Source organism: Anomaloglossus baeobatrachus, chromosome 3 (assembly GCF_048569485.1).
Source record: "Anomaloglossus baeobatrachus isolate aAnoBae1 chromosome 3, aAnoBae1.hap1, whole genome shotgun sequence".
NCBI classification, from domain to species: domain Eukaryota; kingdom Metazoa; phylum Chordata; class Amphibia; order Anura; family Aromobatidae; genus Anomaloglossus; species Anomaloglossus baeobatrachus.
In genome coordinates this window covers 20,683,225-20,695,238 of record NC_134355.1, presented here as the reverse complement: position 1 = coordinate 20,695,238, position 12,014 = coordinate 20,683,225, and the positions used below count along the sequence as shown (strand labels likewise).

The following is a 12,014-nucleotide window of genomic DNA, read 5'->3' as shown; positions in this document are numbered from 1 at the left end:
AGTCTTTCAACTGCTCTTTACTCACTTTTAGATGTTTCTGTGAGGTAACCCGCGTGATGCTGAGATAAACCAGGTGGAACCAGGTATCCTTTAGGCCGGTCTAAGGGTAACCGTTAACTCGCCTTCCTAGCACTTCTTATTTCGGATAACCCCTGACTTGAAGTACCGTGGAAGTCGCTTCTGCCTTTTCTCCCCTTTTTGGACCGTTTGCCGGCAGCGTGGACCAAACCAAGGGAGATGGCTCCAGGCTTGATCCCCCTTATGGGCCCCCTCGCTGCTGCTGAGGCTCGGACTCTAGATGGTTGGTGAGGTGCTTGTAGTTCCCCTCACCGGCAGGTTTAGCAGATCAATAATGGACGTCTACTCTAGGGACCTGTTCCCCGTGCGTGCCTAGTCACCAGAGTCCCCGTACTCGACCACCTCTCTTCATGTGTCTTTCAGACTGACTCTCCGGTAACTGTTCTCACCCGCTAACAGCTACTCCACGTGCAGGGTCTGACTAGTGTCTCCGCGCGCTTGCGTTTCCTAGCAACCACTCCCAGACTGGCTCACTCCTCCTACTTTCCTGACAGCCTCTGCATCTTAGCTTCCAGCCCCTCCACTACACCCCTTGATAAGAATTGGAGGTCAGGTCCCTCTAGGAACTGCCCAAGGGTCCCATCTAATGGTGTGGGAGACCTGGTTGATATGTGTCTGTGCGTACACCCTATTCCAGCCTTTAGGATTACCTGGAAGTACTGACCCAGCATGGGTGCAGTACTCAGTGGTGCCTGACCAGGTCAGGGGCGCCACACTACCAAGAAGATTAATTTAAGGAAGCTTTACCACTTTGAATGTTGCCCACAAAATCCATTGAGAAACAAACTGAAATAATTTTAGGGAGGAAAATAAGAAATAAAATAATGTGGTTGTATAAGTGTGAACACCCTCTTAGACTGGGGGATGTGGTTGTGTTCCCAGTTGGCAGAAAAGGCAGCTGTATTCACCAGCTCAGAAGCTAATGCACTGCAGGATTGCCACGCTATGTACGGGGAAGTAACAAGTGAACAGCGAAAGAAAAGGGAAGGGAAACCCTGCGTCTAGAAAAGGGGGGGGATGGTGACCCCTGACCAAGCCTACTGCTGGGTTCCCTCACCACCTTATGCGCCGAGAAGGATGCCTGACCCTGACTGACCCTGGTCTGGGCCCTGGGTAGGGAGTGGATGAGATGAGCTACTCGTCAACCCCACTAGGCGCTAAAGGACACACAGGGATAACAAAAAAGGGAAAACAACTTATCTCTAGCTGTCTCAGGGAAAGAAGCTGCAACAATCACCAAGATTCTCCTGATGTATGCAAGCCGCCTGCTTGCACTGAAGAATTGATAAAGGTGTATCAAATATCACCAGCACCGAGTAATAGGAAATTAAGGTATATAAAGGCAAGGAAAGTACTGATAAACAGCAGCTGACAGGCTGAACGACGCCACAGGGTCCTAAAGGGGAAAGGATGAAAATCAAGCAGAAAAGATAGAAGTTCACGGAGCAGTTTGTGCAGCCAAACGCTGTGACCTTCTATAGCCGGACACCACAGGACTGTCACCTGTGACACACCCATGACAAGGATGCAGCAGCACCTTGATAAAGGCGGAGGCAACACAGGTGCAAAAACACAAAGAGACAACCAATCACAACCTACCAATTCACGGAGGGGGTGTTTGTTTAGTCTTCAGATCAAACACAAATAAGGCTTGTATAGGGTGCTGGTCACACACATGTAGTGTCAGGCTTACAGCCTATAACACCCATAGGTAGGCTGCCCAGCAGTCTGTAAGAGCAGCCCTCCTGGACAGACACCCTAGTTTACAAGGCAAAACATAGATGGGCTTGGCTGCATCTTGCATAAAAATACTGTATAACATGCACAAAAATATTATATATGAGATATTGGTCGATACAATGAGACAATGTGTCACGGAAGAGTCACAGGTGACGGGCAGTCATGTGGTTTCTGGCCATAGAAGGTCACAGTGTTTGCCTGTGCAAAATGCTCCCTGACTTTCTATTGTTCCTCCTGTCAGTATACATTGGTATAGGTAGCTTTCCTGCTGGATTTTCATCTATTCCCCTTTAGGACCCAGCGGAGCCCTCCTTCTGTCCAGCTGCTGATTATCAGTATTCCCTTTATGCTTAAATACTCCCATCTTCCTTGGATTGGTGCTGGTGATATTATTCAGTTCATTCAGCTCTGGATGCAAGCAGGTGGCTTGTACTCATCTGTAGTATTGTTGCTGTAACTTTGCTGAACTTCTACCTGAGTCATCTGGAGACAAGTTGCTCATGCTTTTTCCCCTGTGTCCTCCTTGTGTCTTCTATAGAGTTTTCAGTGGGTTAACAAAGAGCTCAACCCACCCGTGCACTATTTAGGGACTAGCGCTAGGCATCTCTGGGGTCAGGTATTCAGCTCGGTGCATAAGTGCGGAACCTATCTAGGGTGGTGAGCGACACCAGGGACCAGTGGTAGATGTGGTCAGGGGTCACTACGTCCCCCTTCCCTTTCGCTTAGTACTTCCTTGTACCTAACGTGACGCGATGAGGACCCTTGACGTGGGTTGCGAGCTTATATATTTTGGCCACAATATCGACCACTACCTTAGATATATTATAGAATTTTTTGCATGTTATGTTTGTGATCGAATAGTTCTACACCATTTACTGTGACTTCTACTCTGCTTTATTGGTTCCAGTTCTGCTCCTCCAGTTTCGGTCCTGTTGCATCGAGCTCCTCTGTTCCAGCTATATTGTTTTTCAGCTGTTGTGCTCCATTAGACCTGCAGACCTCCTTCCTGCTGGCATCTTTCTTGGTTACTTGGCCCAAAACAATGTCATACAAGTGTGACACCCTGGACCAGTCAGGTCGTCCCAGGTAGTCCCATGCACACACACCCCCTCCCTAAAAAGGTGACAGCAGCCAAACTTCAAAACCTTGTCACCACCCTCCGGGTTTGATGTCCACACCAGGGGGGCGGAGCCAGGTCGTTGGCTCCGCCCACCGAGGAGTTCACAGCCCCGGAGGCGGAAAAGACAGTAGATGAAAGTCTAGTCTGACAGTGAAGGAGAGAGGTTGAGTTCAAGGACAGACCTGTGACCAGGCCTGCCAATAGTCTACTCAGGTGGCTAGGTTGGAGCCCGGTCACCTCTGGCAAGGAGGCAGACGGTGGTGGTCGCCTGCAGGAGCTGGGATTACAGCCGGTGGAACCGTAGGGATCGGGGTCGGGCGGTGGCCCGCCGATACCGAACCGGGGAACCGATTGGAAACCAGAGCACCAGTTTAAGGGTACTCAGACCCTGTACGAAGCCCAGAAACTACTGGACCGAGTCAAATCAACTGATTGAGGACTGGACTTTAGGACCTATCCCACACAATACCCGTTAGAAGACAACAGCCCAACCATTAGGGTAAAGTCACCGCCAAGGCATAGAGACCCAAAGGGCCAGCGTCTGCGGGCAAACAGGGCTCTTCTGGCACCCAGCAAGTCGGGGAGTGGACTACCGTTGCTTAGGCATAGGAGTCAAACATTCACACAAAGAGGTGCAGGAGAAAGGCGGAAACCACCAACCTGACAAGGGAGAAGCTGCAGCCGGCTGCGGGCACCGTTCATCATCCCATTTGGTTTACCAGAGACTCCAGTGTATTGTGTCATAGTGAGTACACCAGTGCCTTCGGGCCGTGCACTGCGCTGCACTGCACCAGCATCCAGCATGCACCAGTCCCCACGCCTCAGCACCTCCCTCGGGCCCCCGGGACCATCACTCCCCTACCCACGGAGGGGTCAACACCAAAGCTGCGCAACACCGTCCCTGGGAGGCCTAGTTAACGGCAGCGGTGGTGTCCATCCATTCGCCAAAACCCGTGGGTGGCATCACGAACTTACATCCCTTCCAAACCACTGTGGCCCCCCGGCTGTGGAACTCCCCACCGAAGTCCCTGCGCGTAGCGCCAAACCCCCCCCTTGAAGAGCAGCGTGACCCCCGGGTCCGTGAGGAGCTCGAGCCACCCACCGTAAGAGCATGGATCCGAGCGTCTCGGCGGTCGCAGCCGAGCCCGCGGAGCGGTACACAAGGTCCACTACTCCTAACCTAATCCTCAGAAGTAGAATTGTTATTTCAGCTCTAGATGTGGCTGAAGAAGAGTCCCCTACGGCAGATAATTTCGAGCAGAGTAGAAGTCTTTTCTCTCCTTGCCTCTCTGCTGCGCCCCGTCCTGTATGTGCCGACGTCGGGCAGAATTTTGGTGGCGGTAGTGAAGGTGTGACGCCCTGGGCAAGCCATGGGTCACAGGTCATGACACCACCACACACCCCACATTCCCTGCAGGCACACCAAGGTCAGAACACAAAACCCTTGTTGCCCTCCTCCAGGGGCTGATGTTCACACCAGGGGGTGGAGCCAGGCGGTTGGTCTCCACCCACCGAGGAGTTCACAGTCCTGGAGGCGGGAAAACCAGTAGATGAGTTTGAGAGGTGAAAGTGTGAGGAGTGAAGTGGTAGGAGAGCAAACACAACTGACTGAGAGCGTCCGGGTGTGTGCCCCGGACAGAGACAGCAAGGTTGGCAGACGGCGGTGACCGTCTGCAGGAGTGGCTTATTGGAGTCTACCGTGGGGACCGTGGACGGGTGGTGGCCCGGCGGTACCGGACCGGTACACAAAGAGAAGCCAGCACCATTGGCAGGGGCCTTTCGGATCCCGGCAAGGCTTGCAGTCGCCGTACAATTTGCCAAATCCGTCAGTGAAGGGGACCTCCGGGTCTCCCAACAGCAAAGTCCCGATTGAAGGCAACCGTCCAACCATATTGGAGAGACACCGCCACCACCAAGGCACCAGTTTCTCAGGGCCAGCGCCTGCGGGCAAAAGAGGGGCTCCTCCGGCTCATATCCAAGCTGGGGAGCGGGTTACCGGTGGGAATCCATCGCTACCAACAACCGTATTTAGGTGCAGGGAAGAGACAGTCACCGCTAACTTGCAGGGAACATCAACACCGCAGCCGTCCGAGGGACCCGTCCAACCAGCCGCTTGTTTACCGTGAACTGTGTCATCATCCTTGGGCCGAGTGAGTACCTCTGCCCCTGCGTCCCTGCACCTCAACAGGCCCCATAGCCCGCCTGTCAACCATCCCAACCCCCATCACCGGGCCCGGGACAACCAACCCACGGAGGGGAGAACCAACATCTAGCTGCTCCATACCACCACTCCCGGGATCCCCATACAGAGCAGCGGTGGTGTCCACACAATCACCACAACCGTGGGTGGCGTCACGGACAATAAATCCCCAAAACCAAACCCCTTTTCACTCACGGGCGAGGAGCGCCGCTCGAGTCCCCGGGATCCGGCCCATCGCTCGAGCCACCGAGCAGCAGCGGCCGCGGCAGCAGAGGCAGCCGGACCCGAGCAGGGGGAGAGCGCAGCGTCCCCTCCTCCGCCCGCGACAAAGGCACGTCTCGCTGTCTGGTGATCCATACTGATAGGACCATGTGAATTACATCCCGCTCTCATGTTTGACCCTTTCTTCTCCTGGTCCTCAGAGGACTCCCAGACTATGAACGGGCGCCGGATCAGCCGTCTCATCAGCAAACAAAAGGCCCGTTTGTTTCTATTGATTTTACAGAAATCGAGATAAAATATACTCTGGGTCCGGAGTGTAAAGTAACCGGCTGTATATTTATGAAGGTCGTACGGCTCTCGGCATTGATCAGGGATTGTGGTGTTGTATATTCTATAAGCCCAGAGACCCGAACAAGAGGAATTACCATAACCCGAAGCTCGAAATCACATAAAATAGAAATGATTTGTGCACCGAGGAAAGAAAATCTCCTGAAAGAGGGGCTTCACTTCGGACAATCCCTTCTTGTTAGGGGGGTCCCTTGACAATAGGCAGATTACAAAGTGTCCTACAGCAATTATATGTAATCTGCCGGGGAATAGGACTCTAATAAGATCGGAAGCCTAAACCCCAAGAGATGTGTCTGCCCATACACCCCACCATTAACACATAAATATCGTTACCGTATGTGTATATATCTACACAAAAGCAAAATACACTCTACAAAATCCATTAATACGACTATACCAGGCCGAAATAATACCGCCACACACCATGGTCACTATCATAACCACTACATAGTGAATATGCAGCGGATAAAATAGTTATTGAACACGTCAACAATTAAGTAAATATATTTCTAAAGCTGTTATTGACATGAATTTCTCACTGGATGTGGGTAACAACCCATCCAATCCATACAAACAAAGAAATTAAACGTTAGATATCCATAAATTAAGTGATGTGTAATAATGAGAAATTACACACAGAAAAAGTATTGAACACGTTGCTCAAATGTATTTAATACAAAAACCTTTGTTGGTGATGAAGCCTCCTGTATGGAGACACTAGTCACCTGCATTGCTCAGGTGGATTTGGGCCATTCTTCCCCACACACTCCTCACATCCTGTATGGAGACACTAGTCGCCTGCATTGCTCAGGTGGAGTTTGGCCCATTCCTCCGCACACACTCCTCACATCCTGTATGGAGACACTAGTCGCCTGCATTGCTCAGGTGGATTTTGGCCCATTCTTCCGCACACACTCCTCACATCCTGTATGGAGACACTAGTCGCCTGCATTGCTCAGGTGGATTTTGGCCCATTCCTCCGCACACACTCCTCACATCCTGTATGGAGACACTAGTCACCTGCATTGCTCAGGTGGATTTTGGCCCATTCTTCCGCACACACTCCTCACATCCTGTATGGAGACACTAGTCGCCTGCATTGCTCAGGTGGAGTTTGGCCCATTCCTCCGCACACACTCCTCACATCCTGTATGGAGACACTAGTACCTGCATTGCTCAGGTGGAGTTTGGCCCATTCTTCCGCACACACTCCTCACATCCTGTATGGAGACACTAGTCACCTGCATTGCTCAGGTGGAGTTTGGTCCATTCTTCCGCACACGCTCCTCACATCCTGTATGGAGACACTAGTACCTGCATTGCTCAGGTGGATTTGGGCCCATTCTTCCACACACACTCCTCACATCCTGTATGGAGACACTAGTCGCCTGCATTGCTCAGGTGGAGTTTGCCCATTCTTCCGCACACACTTCTCACATCCTGTATGGAGACACTAGTCGCCTGCATTGCTCAGGTGGAGTTTGGCCCATTCTTCCGCACACGCTCCTCACATCCTGTATGGAGACACTAGTCACCTGCATTGCTCAGGTGGATTTGGGCCCATTCTTCCACACACACTCCTCACATCCTGTATGGAGACACTAGTCGCCTGCATTGCTCAGGTAGATTTGGGCCCATTCTTCCGCACACACTCCTCACATCCTGTATGGAGACACTAGTCGCCTGCATTGCTCAGGTGGATTTGGGCCATTCTTCCGCACACACTCCTCACATCCTGTATGGAGACACTAGTCACCTGCATTGCTCAGGTGGATTTGGCCCATTCTTCCGCACACACTCCTCACATCCTGCAGGGCCCAGCTCCTTCTATGATCTCTGAGCTTTAGTTTCTGCCAGACATTTTCTATTGGATTCAGCTCTGGTGATCGGCTCGGCCATTCTCTCTATGAAACCAATTGAGCCTTGACTGTGTTTTTTGGTTCATTGTCTTGCTGAAATGTCCTCCCTTGTTTAATCTTCATCTTCTTCATCATTTTGGTCTCCAAACATGGTGTGTATTATGGCCTAAAAATGGTTAAAGGTTTGATCTGACCAGATTATATTCTCCAGTATTTCACAGACTTGTCTAAATGTTGTTAAGCAAACTTTAAACACTCTTGAATCTGCTTTTTATTCAGCAGTGGAGCCTTGCGTGATGAGCGTGCATACAGGAGCATGCATACAGGATCATGCATACAGGAGCGTGCATTACTTGTGCATTCTGTGAAACAATTGTACCTACTGATTTCAGATCGTTCTGAAGCTCTAGACAGGTGTCCTTGGCTCTTGGACAACTCTTCTGATAATTCTCTTCACTGCTCTGTCAGAAATCCTGCGTGGAGCACCTGGTCGTGGCCGGTTTATGATAAAATGTTCTTTTCCACTTCTGGATTATGACCCCAACAGTCAGTGAAACCTTCGTAGGTTAAACATTTTTCTGTAACTAAAGCCATCAGTATATTTTCCAACAATAAGTCTGTGAAGGTCTCGAGACAGCTCACTGGTTTTACTCATCATTAGATGTTTCTTGTGTGGCACCTTGGTAATGGCCATTGGTTGAACCCGCTGATATTATTTTTCACTAAGTGGTAGGATTGCTTTCTAATTACTGATAGATTACAGCTGGCTTCAGGACCTTCCATGGCTTTTTGCACTTCTTTTTATTCATGTGTTCAATACTTTTTCCCTGTGTCATTCACTATTTTTACACAACACTAAATATTGACATCTATGGTTCGATTTCTTTGTCTGTGCAGTTTGGATGTCAATAGCTCTTTTAGAAATATGTTCACTTAGAAAATTAGCGCCGTGTTCAATACTTATTTAATCTGCTGTATAATAAATATATCTGGAGAACAAAACACATTGTACAAAAACCATTATCAGGCAATAATACCACTATTCGATACCATATACTCTATACCACTGAAAAGTGACTGGATAGCCCCTCTAAACCGGTAATAAAAAAAAAAAAAGACCAATATTACCATCAAACAGTGACCACACAGTGGTAGATACTAATGGTGAGTGAATCTGACAAAATTAAAATTCAGCAGAGTCACGTGAATCCAATGATCTTTATTATGTTCTGGGGTCTCCATAGACCCCAAAGCAAAATGAACATGAGGTGATAAGAAAAAAAAATGCTTACTTGTTCCGCTGCTGCAGCGCCCCCATATCATCTTCTGTATGTCCTCATTGGCTCCTCACCAAACATGAAACAATGTGAGTATTCTTTTCTCAGCCTCATTTATCACAAATGTGTAAGAGAAAAACTGTTGTGCAAAGCAACCAATCAGAGCTCAGCTTTCATTTTTTAAATAGCTCTGGTAAAATGAAAGCTGAGCTCTGATTGGTTGCTATGGTAAAATGAAAGCTGCACTTTGGTTACTCTGGTAAAAATGAAAGCTGAGCTCTGATTGGTTGCTAGGTAAAATGAAAGCAGCACGGTAATTTGTTACTCTGGTAAAATGAAAGCTGCACTGTAATTGGTTATTCTGGTAAAATGAAAGCTGCACTGTGATTGGTTACTCTGGTAAAATGAAAGCTGAGCTCTGGTTGTTTGTTATTGGTAACTAAGGCTACTTTCACACATCCGGTTTGAGCCGTGCGGCTCAATCCGGCTGTGAAGCCTATGCAACGGATGCGGTGAAAACACCGCATCCTTTGCATAAGTTTTTTACATGCGGCCGGTCCGGTTTTTGCCGCTTGCGGCATGCTACTGAGCATGCGCAGTGGCAAAAACCGCATGCGGCGGCCGGATGCGGTTTTTGCCGCATCGTGCCGCATCCGGCATCCATAGGGATGCATTGGGAAAAGAGCCGCATCGGCCGGATGCGGCGCGATGCGGTTTTTTTTGCCGGAGCAAAAAACGTTGCAGGGAACGTTCCATCCGGCCGCCGCATCGGCTAAATCTGCCGCATGCGGCAAAAACTGGACCGAACGCAAGCCCATGCGGCACTAATTAAAGTCTATGCAGGAAAAACGCAACCGGCAGCAAAAAAAACCGGTTGCGGTTTTCCTGCAAAGTGCCGGATTGTGCCGCATTGCAAAAGCCGGAGGTGTGAAAGTAGCCTAAGGCTACTTTCACACATCAGTTTTTTCCCATCAGGTACAATCCGGAAAAAAAAGGGTAAACCGGATCCGGTATCGCATCCGGTTTATCCCCATAGACTTGCATTGTAACCGGATTGTACCTGATGGCTTTGCGGTGCATCCGTTTTTTTCCGGATGCGGCAAAATAAATAAATGCGGCGGCCGGATAGAACATTCCCTGCAATGTTTTTTGCTCCGGCAAAAAAAAACCGCATCGTGCAGCATCCGGCTGCTGCGGCACATTTTCAATGCATGCCTATGGATGCGGCGCGATGCGGAAAAAAAACGCATCCGGCCGCCGCATGCGGTTTTTTCCACTGCGCATGCTCAGTAGCGTGCCGCAACCGGAAAAAAACGGACCGGCCGCATGTAACAACTTATGCAAAGGATGCGGTGTTTTCACCGCATCCGTTGCATAGGTTTCACAGCCGGATTGAGCCGCACTGCAAAAACCGGATGTGTGAAAGTAGCCTAAAGCAGATTTTCACATAGATAAATCTGTGACTTAAAGCCGCCACACGGCAGGAGGAGTGTGTGAGGGCAGGCGCGTCGGGAGGGACAGAGATGGCTGCCACATTATTCCTCTGCCATTTGGCAGCATGAAGACGTCCTCTGTCATCTGCGCTTCTCTCACTATGAATTTACGGTTTTGTCCTTTAGTGCCTGCGGTTCTTCTTCCATCACAGCTGAGGCCCGGGCTGAAAGGCATTTACTATCGGCCGCTCACATTCCCGTCAGCGACCCTTTCGCACCCGGAACTTCTCGGCTCCGTGATTCAGCTGTTTATCATGGATGCCGCAGTCACCTCCCAGCATCCGACGACCAAACAAAGGGAATTAGGAGCCATTGTGTAAATGATGACCGCTGACAATATGGGAGTCATCAGGGAGGGCATGGGGCCGCCGGACTTCACACATAAACGTTGGCCAAGGTCAACGATGTCGTCTGTACCGGGCAGTCTTCTGGTGTGTCTGGCCTCAACTCTTCTAGACATAAGGATTGGATTATCAAAACCATTAGTAATCTCCATTTTTCACAGTTACATAGAATATACAAAAAATCTTCGGTCCATCAAGTTCAACCTTTCTCCACCATTATACATTCTTTGTCACTAAATTATTTATAACATACAATGTTATGTACTGAGGAAATCTTCCAGCCCTTTTTTAATAGCTGTTAGGCTACTTTCACACATCAGTTTTCTGCATTCAGGCACAATCCTTTTTTTTCCTGATGCAAAGGATCCGGCAAAAACGGATGCAAACTGTATCCACCGGATCCGGTTTTTAACGGATCCGTTATGCCGGATGCGTACAAAACCGGATCCGGTGGATACGGTTTGCATCCGTTTTTGCATCCGGTTTGTCCTTTTTTTTGAAGGATCAGCTTTTTTAATTAATTTGGTGCATGCGCAGTTTACAAAAACGGATCCGGTAGCCGCATCCATTTTTTACCGCATTGCGCCGGATCCGGCGTCCATAGGCTTTCATTGTAAAACAAGCCGTATCGCGCCGGATCCGGCGCGATGCGGTTTTTTTGCCGGACAAAAAAACGTTGCAAGATACGTTGCCTCCGGCCGCCGCTTTGATAAATTTTGCCGCATCCGGAAAAAAACGGATGCAACGCAAAGCCATCCGGTACAATCCGGTACCAATGCAAGTCTATGGGGAAAAAACGGATGCGGTACCGGATCCGTTTTACCCGTTTTTTTCCGGATTGAACCTGATGGCAAAAAACTGATGTGTGAAAGTAGCCTTATAGTGTCTGCCTCCACGAAGTCTTGCGGTAGGGTATTACATAGTTGGACTGCTCTAACTGTAAAGAATACTTTCCTATTTAGCAGCTGGAGTCTTTTATTCTACTTGCGTGGAATAAAGTGAGTGCCCCCTGGTCTTTTTCTTTGCTTGTGATTAGATTTGCATTAATCCAGGAAAATGGCAGCCATATAGTTCTGAATTTGCTGGATTTTTTGTAGGACTGAAAAGGGCTAAGACAACATAAAAGATTATACTGTAATAGCCTGACCTTCATCTGTCCTGGTGCCACATTTCCCCGGAGAGTCCTCTGATCTTTGGTTTGGATCTTCTGGCCTCTGGTCTTGGGATCCTCCCTTCCGGCCTCTGGTCTTGGGATCCTCCCTTCCGGCCTCTGGTCTTGGGATCCTCCCTTCCGGCCTCTGGTCTTGGGATCCTCCCTTCCGGCCTCTGGTCT

At 49.4% G+C, this 12,014-nt stretch overlaps 1 long non-coding RNA gene across 1 annotated transcript in view; it reads right to left on the bottom strand.

Moving 5' to 3' along the window:
• The window catches only part of LOC142294874 (uncharacterized), a 97,859-nt gene extending 88,916 nt beyond the window's left edge, over nucleotides 1–8,943 (bottom strand). Inside the window, exon 1 of the long non-coding RNA XR_012751313.1 lies at nucleotides 8,860–8,943. This is a non-coding gene — a long non-coding RNA (uncharacterized LOC142294874). The remainder of the gene's footprint in view (nucleotides 1–8,859) is intronic.
• Nucleotides 8,944–12,014: the final 3,071 nt, after the last annotated feature.